Below are 16,010 nucleotides of genomic sequence, written 5' to 3' on the forward strand. Positions count from 1 at the left end.
CTGCAATAGAAGAAAAATTGGTATTATTTTTTTTATTTAGAAAAGTAATAATATTAATTGGTTTACAGTTAAACAAATCAACTGTTATTTGTAGTGTGGAATAAAAGTGTACTATATGCTATCTATCTCTATTTACGTCATAATAAGTGTTAATTAATTTGATGGTTTTCATTTGACCTGCTTGAGAAATTATGATTTCTTGCAAAATAATGAAACCTGCCTATTAGGAAGTGAGATTCAAGTCAGAATTCTGAGAAAAAAAGTCAGAATTCAGACTTTAATGTCAGAAATCTGATATAATGATAAAAAAAATAAAAAATAAGGTGCATTGATTTTTATTATTCTGAGATTAAAGTCAGGATTCTGAGAATAAAAATAAATATTTAAAAAATGAAGGTGTAATGTTTATTTTTTTAATCATTCTGAGATTAAAGTCAGAATTCTAAGAATAAAAATAAATATTAAAAAAATGAAGGTGTAATGTTTATTTTTTTAATCATTCTGAGAATAAAGTCAGAATTCTGAGAATAAAAATAAATATTTAAAAAATGAAGGTGTAATTTATATTTTTTTAATTATTCTGAGACTACAGTCAGAATTCTGAGAATACAAATAAATATTTAAAAATTAAGGTGTAATGTATATTGTTTAAATTATTCTGAGATTAAAGTCAGAACTCTGAATGCTGAATTTAATCTCTTTATTTTCCTTTTTTTTCAGTGACCCCCTACCCAAAACATTTTTTGGCAAAAAATAAAAAATCTAAATTTAAATTTAAAACTAAATTATTTCCTTCTTATAAATGTCCCCTGCATAATAAAATGGTACCAGCCTCAACCACAGCAGTCACAACTGAACACACCTTAGCAATAAAAAACATGGGTAGTTCCATAGACACAAAGCAGAGGAAAAGGTTGAAAGGAAGGATTCCTCCTATAGGACCTGGGGGTCTCCAGGGCATGAAGCCTGGGAATATGCGGGCTGGATAGCTGCCTTGCTTGTAACACAAGGTCCCTACACAGAATTAAGTACGCTCCAGCGGACCTCAGAACGCGTCTTGGCCCCGCCCCCCGACAAGGCACAGCATCCATCCTCATGCGCTCACACGCTGCGTGATCCTCATCACAAACCGAGCTGTGCTGAGCCGATGGAGTAGTAGTACGAGTAGTAGTGGGAGTGCTCACGGGTTCCTTTCGCCCTTTTCTCCTCGTTTCTTTAATGGATTCGCCTTTTCTCTGGAATATTGCTTCATCCCATCGCGGTAAGTGTGTGTGTGATGCCTGCAGAGGCTGAATGTGGGGGGAGAAGTAAGAGGGAACGGGACTGTGCAGCTATTGTCTGTTGCTGAGGCAAGTTCGGACCTCGATCAAGTCCCAACGCGGGAGCCCGATTAGATAAAGGGAGTATTGTGGACAGTTTTGTAAATGGAACAGATTGCAGGTGGATTCTGGATGATATTTTTGGGGAATCTACTGAAATGATTAAAAACAATCGATATCGGTATTTAGATAGACACCTGTCTCTACCAGCAACAGTGACCGCCCTCCAGCGCGTATTCCAGATTGTATTGATCTGAATTCAACATATATTATGTTTTATTATTGAACATGCGTAAAGGACAGTCAATTAAAATCTACAAAATGTGTGTCCTCCGTTGCCGAGCAAAATGTGTCTCCAGTCCAGCAGGAAAATTTTGGCCCATCTCCCCGCCCCCCAACATCATAGGGTGGATATTCCTCCTCAACCAGCCCCCCTAGACGCGCACGGCGCAGTTGATACGTTTCACATCACTGAAAGACTGAAATCTCAAGCTTATTAAGGTGCCTTGATGAGTAGTAGTGCAACCTTGACATTGATTCGTTGCAGCATGTGCTATCATCTTCTTCTGATTACCTCTTCTTTTCATCCTGAAGCCTACAGGATTGTGAATGAGCGGCGGTGGCCTCAGCCAGCCAGGAGAACTAGAGACAGGAATAGCAGTAGAACACAGTAAACCCACCTTCTGTGTTGGCAAAAAAAATGTCCATACATTTAGCATAAAATTATGTGAGGGCTTCTTTTTTCTTAAACCTGTTTTGTGTCTTTAGAGGCTCAACATCTTGTATCACAATACGTCCAAATGCATTGAAAGATGTAGCCTTAACACAATTAAAAAACTTACATTTTAGTGTGTTGCTCTTGCTGCTTTTAATTCCTGCACATCTTTGTGTTCCTTGTCTATTTTACTGCAAATAAGATAGTATCAGCCACCTAGGGAGGGACATTCTCAACAGCTATATGTGTATCTTAAACCTGTGAGTTTATGCTGTGTGTGTGTGTTTTATATCTGACAGAGGTATTCATACTGGTCCCTGTAGTGTATGGCAAACATGGTATTATTCAGCAGACAGATGGCAGGTGGCTGGGCATCAGGTGAGCCTTTCCTTGGCTGTCAACAAAGCCTGCTGAATGCAAGATTTCTCCTGGCAGACACCCACCATACATAATAGCACAAGTCTGCATTAATGCTGTGTGTGTGTGTTTGTGTGTGTGTGTGTGTGTGTGTGTGTGTGTGTGTGTGTGTGTGTGTGTGTGTGTGTGTGTGTGTGAAATCTAAGGTGCAAATGAAGCTGCCCCACAGTGTTTCTCATGCTCAAATACATGCAGGAGCATAAAAGGTCCCATTCTCTACTTTTCCAACTGAAGGCCGTTTTGTTGTACGGTGCTTGTGTGTTTGTCATTTCTTAAAAGATTAAGTCACTTTTGACCAATCAGATGACAAAACAGGCTGAGGTCACAATGACATCAGTATACCCAGAAATGACATACTGGACTGACTTCATCAGCTGCATCCGCACTTACTTAACAAACTGCTATTGTTATTGTTGCTATAGTATTCGTTTTCCCTCTGATTCATCCTGACTGGCATCATTGTGGTACCATATTGATGCTGGATCTCAATTTGTTATTTTTATTTTGTATAATTAGATTTTCTTTTTGCTCAACAATGACTGAATTAATGCTAACAACATAGTAAATAGTGAATGTTATGCTGGTATAAATTCAGATCTCAGGATTGATACTGTTAAACCTCCCTTGGGATGTCAACATTGTTACTTTACTTTTCTAATTTTTGCTTACAAAATGTACTTTTTGAAATTCTCTGTCTTTAATTAGGGATGGGACATGATTTTCAAATGCTTGAATACTCGTTTACTGATTCAAAATCGAAGAGTTAATGCGCTATCTCATTTTGAAAGTACTATTTTCATCGTTTTCACCAGCGGCTGGTTGTAATACAGTGTTCCCGTCAGGCGGTGGCTATAGAGCATCTTAAAGCTGTTTGCTAACTGCATTAAATAACCAGAGAAGAAGAATGCCAACTGCATTGAAAAGCGAAGGAAGTCTAAAACAATTGCGAATCGCTGGAAATACATGTGTATTGTTGTGAGTTTCAGAAACGAAGAACATTGTAAAATTGTAAAATGTTAAAATTCATGCCACGCTGCTGCGTCACAGAAAAACAAACGTGAAGGTCGAGACAGACGCTGCCAGTGCACGCTTCTAGCAGCGAGAAATGAGATTTCATGGCATAACTTTGTTTGTTTTATCACCCTACTTTTCAAAGCGAGGACTACATGAGTGTTGCTTGAAGCATAGTAGGGCATCCCATCAATCAATCAATCAATCAATCAATCAATCAATCAATCAAGCTTTATTTATATAGCACCTTTCATACAAATAAAATGCAACCCAAAGTGCTTTACAGCGATTGAAAACAAGAAAGAAGCAGAAATGAAACAATGCTAAGACATTTTAGTGGAAGATAATAATAATGATAATAATAAAACTAATAAAAATACAAATTAAAAATAAGAACAACATAAAAATAAAATAAAATAGAGACCAATCCACACCAAAATAAAATATGTGTAATTAAAATAAGTTAAAGCATCAAAATTAAGAAATAAAAATAGTTAAAATAAATAGATTTAAAAGGTAAGGATAAGAGTTGAAAAATGAAACTAAGGCTGAAAAATATCGATAAAACTGAGTAGATAAATAAAATAAAATAAATGAATGAATAAATACATAAAAATAGAATAAGATAACAGTTAAAATTACTAAAATAATGAGATTTGTCAGGAAATTCAGTTGTAGTATATGATTACCCTGTCACACTGAGAGTGAAAAATCAAAACATACAAGTGATGTGTAACAGGCCCTCTTTCAGGGAAAATGGAATGAGAATACATGTCATTCTGTTAAAGATAAAATGTTAAAGTTAAATGTATTCCCCTAAAGACACACAATACTGCTATGGTGTAGTTAACACATCACAGCAATACTATTAGTGACAAGCTACTGTTCTGTGTGTGGGATAAATTGCAATAATTACAAGGATACACCAGCAAGGGCATCATGTTGTTAAAACCCCCCCCCCAAAAAAACCCAGACAGATTTGGAGTGATCCTGCAGAAAGGACTGACCTCTGAACCCTTCCCTGATATCTAACTCTCCCCTGCTCACCCTGCAGACTGGTTATTGATTATGCACACACACACACACACACACACACACACACACACACACACACACACATAAACCCTTTCTATGGTCCAGTGTTAGCAGGTATTTGATTACAACTAGATGTGGGGGTGGTGTTATTGGATCAGTGGGGGTGTCCTGATTGGGCAATAGATCTGTCACTATGATGTCCCTTGGGGAATGATTACCCCTAAGGTGAGATAGTGCCTGCCTCTGGAGATTGAATGGCGGCGGACACTTACAAGTGATAGTATGACAGTAAGATCCAGAAAGAAGAATTAGAACTGGCTGCTTTCCAGTAATACGACAGAAGCCAGTTGCTTTTAATGTGTCTAAACATCTATGTTTACAAGGAGTTTTGATTAATATGAAGTACAAGTGATGGGTTGTTGGCTGAGATGCACAAAACCATCGAGTATTCGTTGCATGCCAGAATGCAACGGAGGTATATAGCTCAGACGCGAGTATATAATTAGCCTGAATGCTTGCTAAGTGAGCACCACTTCAAAAAATACACACAAGTATCCAAGCAGGCGGAGAACCCCAGTTTTTTTTCATTCTGTTTTCCATGGTAACTGACCACAGGAAGATGGGATTTTAGTTTTAATTAAGATACAGCATATGGGTACATGCACACTGAAAACAGATCAGGAACTTAATTTAAAAACTCAGCAGAATTTAAGACTCAGCAGAATTGTGTGGATTTCGTGCACAGTGCTGGTTCTTATAAAAAGGTATCAGAACACACAGCAGAGCAATTTCCTGTGTATGGGGCTGTATGGCCACAGAACTACACAATATTTAGAAGATGGTAATAATGTTATGGCTGACTGGTGTGTAGTGTTTTAGCTGCCCCCTTAAAGCCTACAACATGAATCATCTTTTGAGAAGACCCAGAGTTGTTTTTAGTCGGATGAATCCCTCCATTTTCGTTTTTCAGCTGCATTATTGCACACAATGCATTCAGGAGCAATAACATTGTGGGCTCTAACATTTACACACTGAACAATAAAATCACCTTTCATTGTTCATAACCCACAAGGTTTGGTTTGGTTTTGAGGCTTTGAGTGAGGTTGCGGCTCACCAAGACTAGCTCTGCTCTTGTATAATATCATATGCGAGAGAGAGAGAGAGAGAGAGAGAGAGAGAGAGAGAGAGAGAGATAGAGAGAGAGAGAGAGAGAATGCTGTTATCAGCATTGCTTTGATTCTATCATGGGCCATGCGTATGCCCAACCATTTTGGCAGACCAGCTGCTTTGTGTTATGTAAATGTACCTCTTGGCTCCCACTTTTCATAGAAGCAGTTAAATAAGAGTCTGTTGACAGTATGAAGTACCAGCTTCTTTAATCTAGAACAAGACATTTTGTTCAAATGTTAAGTAGTGTCTATTAGAACACCTGAAGCAGAGTAATACACAAATACATCACCTAGTACTGTCAATCCCTATATCATCATTCCTTGATTGGCTGTTGTCATTTATTATTGAAACAATTAATCCAGCTCCTAGACTTGGGAAGTTTTAGGATGCAATATCAGTATTTGCCATTTTCCTGTTGCTATTTTGCATATGAAACTCTCAGCAGACAAAATAAGGATGCAAGATGGCTCACCCTCAGCAACTCAGCTCTGGAAAACAATGTCATGTCGTGTCTGCTTACATCACAAAAAACATGGGTAATGATGTAACTTACTAATTATAAACAATTACATTTTTTTGGCAACTTATTTTGTCATCAATGCTGTTGACAGTGTCAGCTAATCATCGCATCCCTAGAGCTAACTGTTGTATAACATCAACATAGAGCAAGACCTCTGATGACTAACATCTGTCATCTGGTAAAAGATATAGTTAAGAATAGCACTGATGCAGAGTTCAAATCTCATTTTTCAAAAAGGTGGGGAACTCTTCCCCCGAAATTCCTCACATAGGGGGGATTTTTAAAATGTTTTTTGAGGGGGGACAAAAATGTATGCTAATGTGTCCATTTGTTCTACATAAGCAAACCAGACCACCAGGAAATGTACTTTTTCTGTTTAGTTATTCTACAGTCACCAGGACCACCGGGTTGGTGTTTGACAAAGGGTTTAACAGCACAGACTCTTTTTTACAATTCAATGTTAGAAAATGCTTGAAAATTAGCTTGTATATGCTAAAACAACTACTCAGTTACAGCGTATGTTGGTTTATGCTACCACAAGTGTATGCTACCGTTAGCTCACACCATCGCTGGCTCTGTAGCATGAGTACATTAGCTTAAGCTTGTGTGAGCATCTGCTGAATACGCTCATTGAGCAGCTATTGACAGTTAGCAGCATGCTATCAAACTCGGATTCAGAAACAACATGTCAACAAAGGCCACACACACACACACACACACACACACACACACACACACACACACACACACACACACACACAAAGACACACTTGAATTGATCAGGCATTACAAGTTGTCTTTCTGTTGTTTTGATCGAACATAACCAACGTTACACAATGTTTGCTAAGTAAAGATGGTTGTATGTCAGCTGAAGTTGTGTACAATGGTCTATTGAGAGAGAGAGAGACGGCTGAAGCATTGATCAAGACTGGTGTGGCGTTTGCAGTCGGTCTGTTCTGTGCACAACATTCCCTGAGTGTCATAAAGGGTCATTGTAAAAAATATATATTTTAGATTTGTTCTGGATTTTCCCACATTATAAATGCCAGATTTGAAGGCATTTAATAGTTTATGCAGGATAACCGCAATGCTGCACCGAAATTCAGGCCATGTGATGTAGCTTCAAACACTTCAAAATATGTAATGCCCCACATTGATCATTTCTTAAATATGCTGGATGTATTTGCAACTTACTGCTACAACAGGAGGATCGTGTTGGCCAATATAGAGATTGGTGTTGTTTGGCACATTGTAAGCCATCTACCTGATATTACACACTAAACAAAGGTTAAAAAAAAAAGAGTATAACTACAGATATGATGGTGAATTATAGGGCACCGAGGGAAATAAGTGCCTGGCAAGTTCTGCAGCCAGACAGAATCAAATAAACATATGCAGTTGTATGATGGAGTATTAGAGCCACCTTATAGAAAAAAAAAGAGATTTCAAGATTGATTTATGAGAATATAGCCATGAATTTATAAGAAAATTGTGCTAATTTCAGGCTATGTTAACACTATGTTATTATGAAGAGGCCGATTGGAAGATCAGCCTGTAGCATGAGGAACATGAAGCATCTTGTGAAGTTATTCTTTTAGATATATTCATACAACTGATCTTTTCTAATATTCAGGATCTGCCAATACCGAGTACCAATCTGATGCTTGTATTCACCTGGATAATAAAGAGCTGCACACCATTTTTTTTTACTCCAAAAATGGATTAAACATAATGACTTGAAGATGTATTCAGCTTATTCCATTTAATTTAGTCCAGCTACCATTGTTGTAAAACTCACGTTATCTGTCTTACTCTGCTGTAGAAGAACTTCAACTTGAGGCAATGTGAGATTCAATGGTTCACTGTAAAAAAGGATTTTTGTGAGTAGTAAGTTAAACCCACTCAAATTGTTTAAACTATACGATGGTATATTGGTTTAATGAATATAATATACCTACATTACTCATTTTCTAAAATTAATAATAAAAAAAACCCCAAAATATGATTAGTTCTAGAGCTGGGCGATAATTCGATAACGATAATTATCGGGATATAATTTTTCTCGATATAAATATGAAACATTTTCAATAAAAAATTCGATATAAATAAACATGTAATTAAACCCCCCCGGCCACTTAAAATTGAGGGGGGCGCTAATGAGCCTTAAACGCTAGTTGCCCAACATTAGACAGAATAAGAAGATGGCATTGAACAGCCAATCATGTTGCAGGGTGAGAGAGAGCAGGGCTTAAAGACGTTCAGAGCAGAATGTAAATACAACTGAAACGAGGGACAGTGACTCTGAAGAAAACTCAAAACCTAGCAGCTCAAAGCAGAGTCATTAGTCTGACACTGAGTCGACTCTGTGTTAACTATTAACTTCATACACTTCATTATATATACTTTCAGGATGTGGGTAAAGAAAGAGCACAGAGACAACTTCTGCAGTGAACACGTTTAATATCCACCATGACCATAGGACAACTGAACACTGAATAACCTTGATGCATTCACTGCACTGTGGGAAACAACATCACTCTGCCTGTAACCCTTAGTAATCTAAAAGGAGACTCAAAACAATAATCTTTAAACTGATACAGTACACAATTGTATATATTTGTTGTAAATTTAAATCAAATTATGGAAATAACCTCAATCTGAGAAAAATAAGAATCTACAAACTAAAATCTCACCATAGAATAAAGACCTGCTTCCTGTTAGCACCGTCAGAAATGATGGATTCAAGAGGTTCATCAGAAACTAAATCCAGTTACAAACTTACAAACTGTCTTCAACTTTCACTCAGGAGCAAAAATTTGACTTTAAATATAAATGAAATAATGATCTGATATTTATCATGATAATTATCGATATCGACTGACATGAAATATTTTATCGTGATAACATCATTTTCAATATTGGCCATCCCTAATAAGTTCTACTGAAAATCATTTGGTCTGCACTAGGGGGTTTTATTTACATTCTTTGCTGTGGGCCAGTGTTGTTTTTTAGAGGGACTCTGGAGTGTGGTGTGCCATCTGGGTTGAAGATAAGAATCATATATTGCTGTGTAGCATGTTATGAATGATAATTTAAACATATAATACTTATATGATGGAAGATTTGTTGCTGAGCCTCAGCCCAAGGCAATTCAATAATTCGTAATAAATATCCAACCAATCATAAATGAAACACTGAGTCAGGTGCACACATGTTCAACCAAACTACTCTGCCCCTGCTCAGACCGTCTCCTGACGTCTCAGCCAGCTCCCCTCAGTGTTACCTTAGCTGTTAGCTTGTTTGCTAATCATGTACTGCCTGTTATCTGACTGTGGCTCAGAGGGTAGAGTCTGTCGTTTATCAATCAGAAGGTTGGCAGTTCGATCCCTACTCCAGCAGTCACATGCTCAAGTGTCTTTGAGCAAGACACTGAACCCCAAATTGCCCCCTCTGTTGTCAGAGGTGTGTGACTGTAAATGAATGAGATTAATACTAATACTGATGGTCCCTCACAACATAGCTGCCTCTACCATCAGTGAGTGAATATGGGTGAATGCTTGAGTTGTTATTACTTATTTTAATGAGTTTTGAAATGTATTTAAAAAATATGAGTATCTTTTACCTAAATCATTTTAATATTTAATCATAGTAAAATATAGGTAGACTTCACTTTAAACATTTGATAAAATGTACATTATTAAATAGAGTGCAAATTGTTACCTCAGTTGTATTGAGTAGAATCTATAGGTTGTTTTTTATAGTGTTGCTCCTGGCTCCTAGATCAAGAACATAAATATTTGATTTGATTTGATGTCTTTGTTTCGATCATGTAAAAGTAAAATAGAAAAAAGACATACAAGTAAAAAAAAAGAAATAGTCATACAAAAGAAAAAAAATCAATCAGTTCCATTAGCAAGCACTGAAACATTTTACTTTACATGTGCGAAAAGGAGTAGAAGTTAAAACTGATCTAATCCTACCCCTTCATTCACTATTTTCTGGCATTATACTACTCCCACAAGTCAAATCTTCATAATTACACTGACAATCAAAAGCAAACCCCCACGTGGTTCAATCAACACTTGTCTTCCTCCTTGTACCTCATGAAAATCATCATATTGTACATTTACTCAGCTTTCTTACATTGTTTTTTCCTCTATCATTACTATTTCACAAACCGGATTACATTATTGACTGACCTGTATCACCTAGAAGTTAAAAGTGGAGGAATTAGGGATGTACATTTTAAGTATTTTCCGTGATCGATTTTTGGAAATGTTAACGATGAATTATCGATTAATTGATAAAAAAAAAACATTATTATTCTTACGTCAAAAGCAATGCTAAATACGTTATTTTCCCCCTAAATTTTATTTTCTTTTTTTTTTTTTTCAGACTTTATTTATTTGTTTTTCTCATATTCTTATTCACATATACTCAATTGAATGATCATGGAATAATTGGACACCCCCCCCCTCTCTCCCTCCCCCTCCCCCTCCCTAGTCTCCCCCCCCCCCATCAGGATGTAAAGTCAGGGTTCAAAATATATCACTGAAATCAAAAACAACAGTACCAACCTGTCACAACCATTGAAAAGAAAAAAGAAAAGACTGCCTAGTTGACCAAAACCTCATCTAGAGGCAGGTACCCCCTTATCCGTGTCAACATATATCTGCCTGCACAGACATGCACAGGCACAGGCACGTCCACACAAGTGCGCACATATACATGCCCGCAGAAACACACAAGCATACATATATATACATCTACACGGGCGCACACATTGACCCACATGTCAAAATACACACCAACAATACAAAATTGACCAAACACAATTGGAGGGGAGGCCGCTATACACAAACTTCTGTCGAGTCAACACAGCGTCATGAAAAGGTGAGCAAAATGTTACAGCACGCAGTCTCTTACTGTTACTGATGCAATACACAGCTACATAAGAACAAAAATAGCCACACCCCTTATGGTAGCACTAAGCTTTGGACATGTGAAAGAAATAGTGACCAAGTTTTGTTGTATTTCTCAACTGACCCTCGTAGGGAGTGCCTCATTTTTTCTAGTTTTAGGAACATAATCAGGTCATGAATCCACCGAGATAAGCCCGGGGAGGTCTTACTCTTCCAATTGAGCAGAATGAGACGGCGGGCTATCAGAGATGCAAAAGCAATTGCATCTCTGTAAGGCTGAAAGATCTTTATACCTCCTTCCACCACACCAAAAATCGCAGTTAGAAAGTTGGGGTGAATAGCTTCTCCACCAATTGCTGAGAGTGAACTGAAGACTAAATTATATTTTCTACAGCAACAAAATGCAAATAACTGACAGGATTGAATACGGGTACATGTTTGACACGCAGAATATCAACGATCAGGCTCATTAAAATATTCTACGCGGACATAATCTTATAAAGTGAAGGCCCATAATACTAACAGAAAATTATTTTAGACTCACAGTGTCCAGTTTTCTGTCTACTCGTTCTTATTGAGAAAAATAATCATGTGTATTCAGTCAGGTGTCAGCCAGGAGCGCAACCGGGTCATAATCAGTCCCGCTGCAGAAAAGCTTGGACGGCTCTGATGTTGCTCTGCAAACATAGCGTACCTGAATTTCCCACCTGTCTGTTGCCTTCATATCCAAAGGGCAGGGAAATGTCCTGTTTAAAGTTCTCAACCTTCATGTTGTTGTTGGCAGCAGTTTTGTATTGATCCTCTTTAAAAAAGCGCACGTGGAGACCTGACGCAAAGTGCAGCCCCCAGCTGAGCGTCTCCGCTGTGCGCAACACCTTTAACAGCTGATTCACATCCAAACATGCTTTAAACTTAAAACACCTCCCTGATAGCTGAGTGTAATATGAGACCACATGATGTTTGTTCCACGTGATGGAAAATTGATAACAAAAATGTGTGTTTCGAGTAATTTCTTAACAATCAATTAACCGATAATCGATTAATTGTGGTCATCCCTAGGAGGAATCAATCCATTGTGCAGCGAGACTCAGACGTGACTTGGGACAATTGTCAGATCTTCAAATGTCTGTTGTAAAACAAACAGCGGCCACATCATGTTTTAAATAACTTTATATGTTGGCAAAAACTTGCTCTACAGCTCCAGTATTCTATATTGTCGCGCATTCAGTAACAGACTGTCCTGGGTTTAGTATATGTTTTATTTATGTATCCACCTTTTTGGACCATGTGTCCCTGGAGAGTTACCATAGATTGCTGCTGCTATCAGAGAATGCCCAGATTGGCTGCAATTGAATAGTTTAAGATAAGGATCAGGACACCCTCAATAAAAACTGATTAATCTTTTAGCACATCAACATCACATTGGGATAAGTATCAGGATTCTGAATTGATAGTGCAAGAAACTGAGACTATTATAAGGAAGGGCAGGCTGAAAGGCAGCCTGTGTACGCTTCTGTAACAGCTGTGTGTCCTCAGCTGTTGAGCATAACTTTACAAGATGATCCATGGTCCTCATTGTAGTGCAGGCAGCTGGCTGCTCTTCTGATAACCCCCTTTCTTATCAGGCTTTCTTAGTAATCAGCTGGCTGTGTGAAATACTTCATTCTGATGGTCCAAACCTCTTGATGGCATGTGTTGGACAACACGAAGGATAGTTCTTATATTACTCTCAATTTTTTTGGAGAGAACAAAGCTTTTGATTTGGGGTATAATTTACAGTGGATGTTAATGTTTTGACTTTACGTGCGTGAATGAAAATGTTAAGTTTAATGTGATTCATAGCAGTAAAGCAGGATGATATTGAAGATGACATATCATGCTAAATTGACTTTTTAATGGTTCTTTACCTGAAATATGTTTCCCTGGCATGTCTACAAACCCCCCGAAAATGAAAAAAATCCATTCTGCCCCTGTTCTGATTTCTAAACCTTTCTGTAAATGTGTGTGAAACCAGCCGTTTCAGTTTTCAGTGTTTTTCATACGTCACAACGACATCCGGTCTGTCACGGAGTCAGAGCTCGGAGCTTGTTCAGCCCATAGACTGTATAAAATAATACTGAATCCCTCCTCCGTTTTTCATTCCCTGCACACATGTGTGCTAACAAGGAGCTTAGGAGGGAGGCATGCTAGTTGTAGGCTGTCTTAATAAACACAAAGGTCGGTTTTACTCCCCACGTCTGCAGATTTGAAGATCTAGTGGATGATTTTTATTTATCATGGATAAGTGCTAGCGCTAGTTAGCATAGCCACATAGCTACATGTTCGTAGCTGTGTACCAAGACACACGTCGACATACTGACAAATAAAACAACAAGAAACACTAAATCTGTGACCAATCCTTCAGAAAGGTCCTGCTACAGGCGCCTCTCCATCAGGATCAGATTCTGGATCAGATTCAGAGGGTTGAAGTAACACGGGTCTCTGAGCAGCCGTGTATATGCAGCCAACATGTAAACATTAGATCAACATGCTGCACATCCACTGTCTGAGGGGGCGTGGTCAGAGAGAAAACAGACTGTTCTGAGGAGGGCTGAAGAAGAGGGTTTTACAGGCAGACCAAAATCTGATTTCAAAGTGGTTTTTTGAGCATAAACTTTAAAGACATGTTTTGGGGACCTCTTAGACCAATATATATTGATGAAAAAAGCGTGATATGTCCCCTTTAAGACCTATTTGTGAATAACAAAGTGAAGTTTAATGTTAATTTGTAAGTTGGCTGATAAAAGTACCATTGCCATAGAAGTGCCACCAACTGTTGAAACCTGACTAGTATATATGTCAACTTGTTTGTACATTTAGTTGGAAGCCAGGTAGCTGAGCTCTAGTCTCACACTGTTGGGATTCTATTTGGCATAACCTCGGCTTACTATACATTATCCCTTACAGATGTTACTTGAGGCTGGTGATACAGATTTACCATTAAAATTAAAACTATATTATTGTAAATTTGTGACCTTTTTCTCTTAACATTTTTTCTCATAAAACTATGACTTTATTCTTGTACTGTTAGGACTTTATTCTCTTAAATCTATGACTTACTTCTCAAATTTTCAACGTATTTTGATCAATGATGTGGCTCTAATCCTCTCTCATATCATTGGCATTCTGTAAGCTATTTAGCTAAACAAGTAATATTTTCTAAGTGAAGTTTTGGCTCTAAGCAACACAAACACATATTATATTTCTTTCCATCTTTTCAGTTTTAACACTGTCGGCCAAGTTTTTGACCAAAGCAGCATTGAACATATAGAACTTATCAACTTAATTGTTGCAGTATAAGTAATACGATCTGTCTTTCCTAATGTGTTTGTGTCACAGAACAAACCTCAAAACAGCTCTCAATGAAATGCTGAATCTACTTTTAAGCTAACGGGTGCAAGGATGAGGGAAGGCAGCACTAGCATGATACTGCAGGAATGTTGAAAAAAATCTCATAAGAGAGCAACTTCTATCTCTCCAGCTGCATCAAGAGGATGGCTTTGTGATGGGTCTGATGGCTGAAAAAAAGCTGAACACTGAGAGATCAAGGGCTCGTTTGATCTTAATATAGACTGAAATCTGGAGATGTTACAAGGCGGCATGGGAAAAACTTGCATAGCATCATTGAGAATTCAACACACAGTGAACATGCACACACACACACACACACACACACACACTGACGCACACATTCAGAAGCCTCGGAGCACTTGTGTAAACCCATTTTCCCAACTTAAAAAATCTACATTCATACATATGCAAATATACCTGAAGCACTTGCAGTTATTTTCTATTGGCAGTTGTTGGGTAGCAAAGCAACGCCCAACACTCCTGCTGGATAAATTCACTAAACTTAACCTGAACTGTTGTTTTAATGATGTATGTAAAGAATAGAATTTAGAAGATATTAGGAAATCTAATTCAGCCTTAAGCACCTCTTTGAACAATAAATATTGTAGGTTTAAATAGGTTGATTGCATTGTAAAGTTGATGCAAACCCTTGGATCTCAATCAATCAATCAATCAATCAATCAATCAATCAATCAATCAATCAATCAATCAATCAACCAACCAATCAATCAATCAATCAATATTTATTTGTGTAGCGCCAAATCACAACAAACGTTGTCACTCTTTTACAAACAGAGCAGGTCTAGACCAAGCGTGCCGGATACGGCCCTGGTGGGGAGGCTTTCAGCAGTGTGTCTGCCCCCTGGTGGCTGGCTGCAGTATAGGTCAAAAAATCCGTCTCCCCCATTCATTTGAATGGGGGAGCAGTCAAACTTTAAAAAATAAATACACGTGGTACGAATGTTTCTCACATCCGTATGCTGTGGTGATATGTAGTTAGTATTTGACTGTTTTGTGTTCAAGGCCTCTTTTTTCTGAAAAGCTTCTTTTTCGTTAGTTATTAGAGTTTAAAAAACGGGGTTTTACTTCCTGGTTTCCTTTGACTCACAGCCGCTGTAGAACGAAACTTCAAAGGACACACAGCGTCTTGTGACGTCACGCTGTAGGGCGGAGCTTATTACAAAGGCTTCACAGGCTCTGGCTGCACAATGGCTGCGCCCAGGAGAGGGATTTTTTGGCTTCAGAACTGTACAACGGGAAGAGGCGGAGCAACGCTGTCCATTTTTATTTACAGTCTATGGTCTAGACCACTCTATGTTAAATTATTAACAAAGACCCAACACCAAGACAGGATAAGATCCAGTACCCTCTTAAAACAGGACTCAATCTTGTCTCATCTTTATGCACCATGAGCATTGCACCTCATAGTATTTAGCTACTTACAGTGGTAAGGAAAAACTTCCTTTAATAGGCAGAAACCTCGAGCAGAACCAGACTCATAAGTTAGGGTT

The 16,010-nt window shown here is 38.0% G+C and overlaps 1 protein-coding gene across 1 annotated transcript in view; it reads left to right on the forward strand.

Moving 5' to 3' along the window:
• The first annotated feature begins 1,054 nt into the window (after window positions 1-1,054).
• plppr1 (phospholipid phosphatase related 1) overlaps window positions 1,055-16,010 on the forward strand; it is a 107,568-nt gene continuing 92,612 nt past the window's right edge. Inside the window, exon 1 of the mRNA XM_034708984.1 lies at window positions 1,055-1,261. The gene's annotated coding sequence lies outside the window, so the exon portion shown is untranslated. The remainder of the gene's footprint in view (window positions 1,262-16,010) is intronic.

This window comes from Notolabrus celidotus, chromosome 19, assembly GCF_009762535.1.
Source record: "Notolabrus celidotus isolate fNotCel1 chromosome 19, fNotCel1.pri, whole genome shotgun sequence".
NCBI classification, from domain to species: domain Eukaryota; kingdom Metazoa; phylum Chordata; class Actinopteri; order Labriformes; family Labridae; genus Notolabrus; species Notolabrus celidotus.